The sequence below is a fragment of the Daktulosphaira vitifoliae genome, unplaced genomic scaffold (assembly GCF_025091365.1).
Source record: "Daktulosphaira vitifoliae isolate Bord-2020 unplaced genomic scaffold, ASM2509136v1 Scaffold_4, whole genome shotgun sequence".
In the NCBI taxonomy this organism is placed as follows: Eukaryota; Metazoa; Arthropoda; class Insecta; order Hemiptera; family Phylloxeridae; genus Daktulosphaira; species Daktulosphaira vitifoliae.
This window is the reverse complement of record NW_026099575.1, coordinates 8,511,214-8,520,860: the sequence shown is the minus strand read 5'-3', so window position 1 is coordinate 8,520,860 and position 9,647 is coordinate 8,511,214. Positions and strand designations below refer to the sequence as shown.

The window sequence follows — 9,647 nt, the reverse complement described above, 5'->3', positions numbered from 1 at the left end:
TGGTACAAAGTTCAATATAGTGCAATATTGTATTATAATGTTTAAAATATGTTTTTAATAATTAAATATCTTCACAAATAATAGGAATAAAGAATTTGTTTTTTTACTAAATTAATTAGAGTAGATGGTGTGTTTACCACAACAATCGGTCCTGTGCAAGTTACCAATAAATACGACAGGAGGTGACCGCATCCTAATAATTTTGTATATCACTAACACCAATGATGTGTTTCCAATAAAACCTATTAAAATACAGTGATATACGCAATAGACATAATAATAGTTACACTAATTAAATTCACAATTCTTTTTGTAGCCAGTCACCAAATGATTAGCTCTAAAAACCTGTATTTTCTCTGTTAAAATAGTTTTTTTAATTTATTTTTTGAAAATATTGCTTAGAAAAGAACAAGTATTGATTTAAATTAGGTAAAATTAATTTTTTGTCAATTATTTTTTTAATAATTTTGTTTGTGTCTTCAATTTCAAAATTTTCACTCTTTGACTATTAAAATAGTAATATATCACTGTTATTTGTAACCCATTAATTTACTTAATTTACAAAAATGAAAAACATATTCAAGTAACAAACAATATTTTTATTCCAACACAACTTATAACTAATGACAAAAAATATAATTTCTAACAATAGATAAAAATGTAACTTTGATATTTTTTTAAATTTAACAAATAAAATAGTAATTAGTTTTTAAATTATTATTTGCAAAATAAATATTTTTTATTACATAAAAAGAATTATAACAAATATTTTTAAAGTTTAAATTTTAAATACGTCGAAAGTAATGTTAAAATAAGTGAAAAAACATTTTTTAATTATATTTGAAGTATATAAAATATATATTTTTTTGAATATCATTAACAGAACATCTCTATGGTGGCCTTATATGATTTATCTATGCATACGAACTATACTGATGTCCGAGACAATACAAATTATATTGTAAAGTTTCGTTGACAGGTTAGTTTATATGCTAAATTATTATAGCATACAAGAGTTTATGGACTATAAATATGGAAGAAATTATTTATTCAAAGTTACTAATAGCCCGTGGTGTCTTTATCGATGAGATAAACAAAGAGTTTATTATCCTCTTCATTAACAGAGTTAATCAACCTCATATCGTTGATTGTTGAAATAAAAGCACAAAATAGCGAATTTTCAGTAGTTTCCTTAAAAGGGCCAATAACTTTAACGATTTCATATTTCTCACCATGTAAATTTATATTAGCTAGAGATGTATTGACAAATACTAAATTTTTGTTATGAATAAATAACTTCCTTTGATCAGCACTTCATCGACCGAACTACGATGTTAAATGTAATGATCGTATAATCGTTCATTTTTTCATAACCATTAACAATGTTAATAGAAAATAAATTGCAAAATAAATCGTTGAGGTATACAAAAGACGTACCAATGTCAAAATATTCCACCGTATTATCAAGTAATGGCGACGTTTCTAAGTTTTTACATATCTCTTCCAGCTGTTCGTGCAATGTCTTGTACTAAAACAACACCAAACATAGCGTCGTCAACTTGGACACATTGGTCACTGGTAAGTTTATCATTTTTAATCTGCAAGTCCGTAGAAGTCGGTTTGATGAAGTTTTTTACTATATCACCGAAACTGTCAAACTGCTCTCGAGAACAAATCATTACGGTGCAATTAAAACTAACTGAATTCTCTAAATGTTCAGCGTCCAGTTTATCAGTCACAACGTTTCCATTTCCATTAACAATTTTTTCTAAGTTCTCGGCGTTTTTAAATTCACCAAAATTTTTATGGGTACGGTTAAAATGTCTGGCATAAATTTGATCAATTTCATCTCGCCAAATCAAATAGACAATACGTTTGACTGTTTCCAATACAACTGTTATACTTAACACAACTGTATAAAGAAAAAATACGATGGCGTGTAGAAATTTCATATTGATTTTTTATATTACGTGAGTAACACAAAATGCACATAAACTTCCAACACGAACTAAAGCAGATAGTAATTTTATTGTCTATTTATAGGCCTTTAATTTCTAAGGTTCAATGCCAAGTTTATAAAATAAACAAGAAAATTGTTTAATTTAATGTAAAAAATGGCATAGTTGCATACAATAGTTAAATATTATTTCACCCAATATAATAAATTTGTTTTAGTCAATTACATAAAAAATTTTTTATTCATGTTTAATTACAAATAAGCGTCTACTATACTTTCTGTATTTCCTTTGAACAATATTGGATTTAATAACTGTATTTTAAAAGATAAGTTATTAAAACTGTATACAGAGTGTTCAGTAAGTCAGGAAACGGGTTTCTATTGTTCTCATTGTTACAAACAATGAGAACAATAGAAACCCGTTTCCTGACTTACTGAACACTCTGTATACTAATTTGAAGTTACATAAATTCTCGGATTTTCAAAAGACCTAAAGCGTCTAAGTTGAAGTATCGATAAAATGTAATTATATTAGCATTAAATAATTAAATAAGTTTCAAGTTATTTCCATAGATTGTATAATTTTAATCGAAATAATAATGAATCTCCATCAAACAACTTTTTTTAAACAAAATAACCTTAATATTTAATGAACATATGTATACATTATAAAAGAAAATAGTAAAGGATAATATAATATAAAAAATAGCAACCAAAAAAACATTTTTTGAAAAGCCTGAAACAGAAGTCTGAAATTTTTTTATGTAAAAATTGTAAATATTAAAACTGAGTAAAAAAAATTAAATTTATTAAAATGTATTTTAAAATGAAGTATTGTTAAATATATTACATATTTAAAGCATAACATTAGTCTTAACATAACAATTTTCTTTTTATGTGAGAATATAAACAGAAATAATCTTTGTTTGGCCGCCGATCAGATGTAGCGCCACTTGCGTACCACCGGCCAACGCGATCTGAATTGTTGAGCGTCGTGGTGTACGGCGAGTCTGTGTGTTGGCGGTCATGCTGAAATGATCCTATGACGGACAGTGGAGTGCCTCAACTTGAGAGCCCACAGCTAAGATCCGTGATCGCCAATTCGGTAGCATAGAGAAACTTTTGGATGCCCATCCGCTGGTTCATGTCGCGGAGAACGTTTCTTTTCTCTATGCCAAGACGGAATAAATGAAGTAACCAGGTTGCACATAAACCATTTAAATATATAATTGTGTAGTAATGGTATATTAATTTATGTAATATTGTGTTTAGTGATAATAAGTTTACATTTGTTCTATTATATTGAAGAGTATTGTCATTAAATTTTAGTTAATTAAGATTCAAGTCGTGTCCATAACAGGCGAAAATACTAAATGTCCCCACCCAAATGGTGTTTTCGAGTCGGTGGCATAACAATCTTTATTCTACCTATTACCGTTTTTTAAAAGAAATTGTAGTCTAATCCAATAAAATTAATCGTTTCGAAATTAAAATTTTGTTATAGAGGTGACATGTTTAACATAACACTCAACGGTCACATCGAAATAAAGATAATTCGATGGGATTGATATCGTTGATAGTGAAGATTATAGGTTATTAGATCAATAAGATTGCTGATCAGCGATGGCTGGTGGGTAAAAACTTTTTACTAAAGAGCAATACACATATTTCAAAGGTCGCAGCAGAAAATAGAGATGAAAATAATAATAGCAAATTATATAATTATAGCAACCGCGATAAGGAAGAGCGTACGCGCAGTTAATTCTAATAATAAATTACCCAATATAGTAATATACTAATATTTTACCGTTTGCTGCCGGTCGTCCAAAACTCGTACATAAGATCACAGCTAAACCGACCGCACGCAAACGATTGCAGCCCTCTCTTATAATATGAATTTCTACATAATGTGAAATGTATGTTTACCTTCGGACTTGTTGAAAGAGTGAAGAAGGAGTGTGTCGAAGTAAGAGAGTTTTTGTGCCCTTTTATATTAAACTTAACACATCTATATCCTTATAAAAAATAAATATTGTTTGTATTTTGTATAGGTTTTAAATATTATTGTGCCTTCATTTCTGGACAGTCTTAAATGTACCAAGAAGAGTGAAGAAGCGTAATTTGTAATTAGAAAAAATTAGTCTTAGTAGTAATACTTTTGCCTGNCATAGGGAACTTAATACACTTTTTGAGAAAAAATATATCAGCTCCTATCAGGCGTATTTTCGCCTTGGTCTGCATCATTTTTGAGTTAAATATTTTTAATATTTTTTAGTTTTTAAATTAATAATATTTTTAATATAGTTTTAATTTTACTTAATATTCTTACAATAATATTTAGACAAGTTAAGAGAGAATTTTGTGAATATCAATATCGATATAGAGAATTCATATAAAATATTATTAGTAAAAACATAGTATAATATAAAAAGTATAAAAAAAAAAACAAATCATAATAGACGCAGGTCCCATTGAAGAGAATTCTTTTCAATCCAATATACATGTAATGAATATTCGCCACTGAAGCGAAAAATCACCATAAGATTAATTCAGTCAACTACGAAAGGAAAAAAAGGCAAGTTCGAATGTTTATTTATTTGCAGTTTTACTCCTTAAAAATTAACGTAATAAACTACAATAAGTAAGGTAGAGATGTTTTATTATTTGATAACTCAACATAGTTCGGCCCCGTGATTAACCTCATAATTCATCTTTACCATTCCACCATTATTAATATTACATTATTTTAAATTTTTGTTTATTACATATTTCAACAATTGGTGAATAATTCGTTTAATATTATTGTGTACTTTTTCAAGAACTATTTATTCATTAACTAATTTAATTTTAATTCAATACAATTTGATTTTATTTATGAAATTATTTAACGACTAATCTTCAGTGTTGTGTGTAATCTAAAACAAAAAATAAAGGGGGAAAAATTAATATCTATATAAATTCATTATACTATTAATTAATTAATTTTTTTTTTTTTGTGATCAAACATATTATTTATTGTAATGTATAAATGAAACGCATAAATGTTATCATTTATAAATTCAAAAATAAACTAATGTTTGCTGTTTATAATTTATGAAAAATATATTATTAGTATTTTTATTTACAGAAAAATATAAAAACAAAAAATATAATTTTTTCCATAATTGTAATAAAATAAAAGTAAGTTAAAGTTTACTTAACAATTTGGCAGCTAAACTGTATGTTACAACGCCATAATTTTTATATAATTACTGGATAATAATTTATAATACTCAATTAAAATTTCTGTAGTTACGGCATTGATTATAAATGTTATAAAGATTATAATAAATAGTTAATTGAATAATATTTTAAAATATTGATAGCATTAATTTGTAAGTCTATCTTTATAAAAATAGTGCAATAGTTTCTATACTTATAATTAGCTAACATTATTTCCTAAGAAAATTTATTAGCTTCAATAAGAGACTGGAAAGCTTGATTTTTCTATATTAGGTTTTTATCGTTAATATAAGTGGTTTTAATTTTATATTACTACCAAAATTTTCTTTAAGATTATTTTTGCTATATAATATAAATTGTATTTTTGTATACTAATTTATTTGAAAAATTCAACAGAAAAATGACATAACACTTTAAACACTTTTTTTATTTAGAAAACTAATGAAGTTTTGATACTATTTATATTAAATCAAATAAACGATAAATTTCTATTGGTTAAGAAATAGAAATAACGCTAAAACTATAATATAAAAGTCTAAAATAACTCACGCAAGAAAAAAATATGTTCAAAACTTGAAAAAAATGATTGTTTTACTGATTTATTAACACTTTTAATGTAATATTCTTTCCGCCTAGAAAATCATAAAAATACTTACTGTATTGATACACTTGAATTTTTATTAAAACATATGTATAGAATAAACCTAAAACGCTATTCTAATATTCTTAATAAAAAATATGGTATTTTTTTTTTACAGTACTAATAATATTAAACAAATAGTGAATATAATTCTGATCAGGATGATCTCATACATAAATTAAAAACCCTACAAACATTTTTTTTTNCTCATACATAAATTAAAAACCCTACAAAAATTTTTTTTCAGTTTTGCAAATTTAAATTGATAATAATAGGAATATAACGTCATTAATACGACTTAAATCACTTGATAATAGACAATTAAAATATGGAATATTTGTTTAAGAATTATTAAATGGGCTAATAAAACAGTTCAGAATTCTTAAAAAGCATTGGTGTAAATGTTCATGTGTAAATTAAAATTATAATTTTTTAACATCAAATGAATGTTAACAAATTTAAGTTTGTATTATCACTTAAAATTAACATTTATAATACGTTTCAAAACTTAAAATGTTTAGTGGAATATAAATGAAACGCCTATAAATTAGTCATTTTTGCACTCAAATATAAACTATTATGTTGTTTTTATTTTATGAAAAATATATTAATAGTATTTTTATTTACATAAAAATGTAAAAATAGTTTATTTGATCTCAAAATTAATCAAAAGTTATAATAATTCTTCAATTATTTTATAGTATTTTCATAATATAAAAGTTCGACGAATGTCAAAAATATGTTTTAATGATTTTTTTATCTTCATATTTATATTAGATTTTCACTCATAGATTTTTGTAATTTTCTTCGGCATGGTTTTAATTAGTCATGCATTGTTGTTAATAAGTTTAGCTAATATCTTTACATGTTTGCAAATTGATATGAAAAATATAACAATTGATGTCGCAAAAAAACATATATATAACCACGAAACATTGTTACCTTTGGAACTAAAGGATGGTACTGTGTATACTAGTGCTAAAGTTTCAGTCAAAAATTTCGAAGAATTTTACCTAAATGACGACATTGATAATCCTGTACCTTTGGATAAAGATTATTTAGGTTCGACTCCTCGTTTATCATACCGTACGCTTGCTGTTGGAAGAACTTACAACAAATTACGGAACATGCTATACAAGTATTTAACGATCCAATGGAAGCCATAGTTTGGCTTAGAAATGTTATTGAAAGCATGGGAATTACAATGTTAGTTCAATAAAGTCAATTCACAGCAAATACGATAAAACAAATACTAAAAGAACACGATAAGTTTAGTCATCATTGTAATGAAGCCTTAATATTTTTCAATTTTCTATCAAAAAAATTTAGTGTATATCGTTTACGTCAAGATCCGATTAATCAAATAATTTTAATGTTTAATGAATATAGCAGATCTCTTAAATTGGAAGAAGATAAACAAAAATTCATTAAATTTAGCAATGATTTTTCCGAGTGTTTTAAAGGCTGTATATTTTTGGTAGTGATGACAAAAAGTTTAAGTATAAGTAAAGTGTTTAAAGTAGTTAAGTCATTGATTATAAATGCTAAAGAGTTTATGACAAATAGTTAGTTAAATAATTATTTACAAATATTGTTAGCTTTAATTTGTACAATTTATTTTTATAAAAAAAATTTAATAGTTTCTATTAGCTAAAATTATACCCAAAGAAACATTTATTAGTTTCAATGTAATACAAAAATAATTAATATTATTATAATTGATTTTTATCCTTTAATAATGTAGTTGATTTTATATTATTTTTAATGCTCTCTTTAAGATTATTATAACTATGAAATTTAAACTATATACATTTGATTTTTGTATACTAAATTATTAAAAATCAACAGAAAAATGAGAGCACCTTGTTTTTTTATTAAAAAAGTTTATGATTTTTTGATACTATTAATATTAAATTAATTAAACGTTAAATTTTTATTGGTTACAAAATAGAAATAATGCTAAAAATATAATACTAATAAAGCAAAAAAGCTTAAATAACTCACGTAAAGTAAATAATACGTTAAAAACTTGGAAAAATGATTGTTGTACTGATTTATTAATACTTTTAAATATAATATTTTTTCCGTCTAGAAAATCATAAAAATACTTACTGTATTGATACACTTGAATTTTTATTAAAACATATGTATAGAATAAACCTAAAACGCTATTCTAATATTCTTAATAAAAAATATGGTATTTTTTTTACAATACTAATAATATTAAACAAATAGTGAATATAATTCTGATTAGGATGATCTCAAAAATAAATTAAAAACCATACAAAAATTTTTTTTAGTTTTGCAAATTTAAATTGGTAATAATAGGAATATAACGTCATTAATACGACTTAAATCACTAAATAATAGGCAATTAAAATATGGAATATAGTAGTTGATTAATTAGTATAATTTATGAATAGATTCTAAGCAATTCAACGTAGTATGAAATTGATATTTAATAATTTATTATTGTAATTTTTTCGGAGAATTTATAGAACATTATAAAATAATAATTACTTTTATGGTAAACATGTATAAAAATTGAAAGGCTTGACACAGAACTTTTCAGATAATAATTTATGTTAATTATGAATAAAAAGTCTGCAAAAAATTTTCATCAGAGTAAAAAATATAATATATATATTATTATTCAATTTTTTGTGTTAATATCAAATCTGTTTAATAATTTATTTTAACTAAAAAATTCAATCCAAATATTGTTCAAAAAAATCTTCTCAATAAGTGTATACAATTTGATTAGAATTGTAAAATTTTTTTTGTTAAATTCATATGAAAATAAAAATCATTGTTTTAGCTTCGATGCGAAGCTGAGAAGGTATTAATTTTACTATGATGCGTTTTTTTTTTTATTTTTTTTTTTTTTTTTTTTTTTTTATTTTTTTTTTTGTGTCTGTGAACGCTCAATCTCAGCTCTCGCTGGACCGATTTTGATGAACAATATGTCAAAAGATCACAAATCGTATCTAGTCGAAGACATTACCCTCAAAAATTGAAAAAAATTCCCTCGTTCCCCGTAAACGGGGGAAATCCCCCAAAAAATTACAAATTTAAAAATCGCTAATTTTCGATATTTTTTCAATTTTTTTTACTTAAAATTGCCATAACTTTTTTAAAAATGACCGAATCAATATAATTTTTTTTTTTATAGATACCTTAGATAATTACCTATCATTTTATATATTTTTGTGAACATTTGACCCTTTAACAGCCCAAAGGATGGGGTTTCAAAATGGTAACTTTTTTACAAAAAATTAACTTTTTCAACTTAACTTTTGAAAATGTTCCGGAAAGACTGACAATTTTATATATACCTTAAATTAAAGCTAATGTAATATACTTTAATTTGAAAAAAAAAAATTTGACCTCTGGACTTGTCTTCATGGTGAAAATGACTACCGTATGCAAAAATATGCTATTTTTGTGAAAAAATTCTTGATATTATATTTTACATTTTTTAACATTATGTTGCTATAACTTTTTAAAAAATGCATGAATCAACTTTATTCTTTAATGATAAATACTTTATATATACTTCTTTCATTCGACATACTTTTTTTTAAAATCGGACCATTTCCCTTTATACAGGGGGGGTGCAAACCTTTTAAAATGCGTATAGAAAGTAGAACTTTTTCAACTTAACTTTTGAAAATGTTCCGGAAAGACTGACACTTTTATATATATCTTAAATTAAAGCTTATGTAATATACTTTAATTTGAAAAAAAAAAATTTGACCTCTGGACTTGTCTTCGTGGTGAAAACGGACATCAAAGTTAAAGAAAAACGTACGATTTCCGTGAAAAAAA

At 24.6% G+C, this 9,647-nt stretch overlaps 1 protein-coding gene across 1 annotated transcript in view; it reads right to left on the bottom strand.

The window, feature by feature from the left end:
- Positions 1-9,647, bottom strand: part of LOC126904479 (glycogen synthase kinase-3 beta) — a 44,171-nt gene that overhangs the window by 32,568 nt on the left and 1,956 nt on the right. The gene's annotated exons all lie outside the window — the stretch shown is intronic.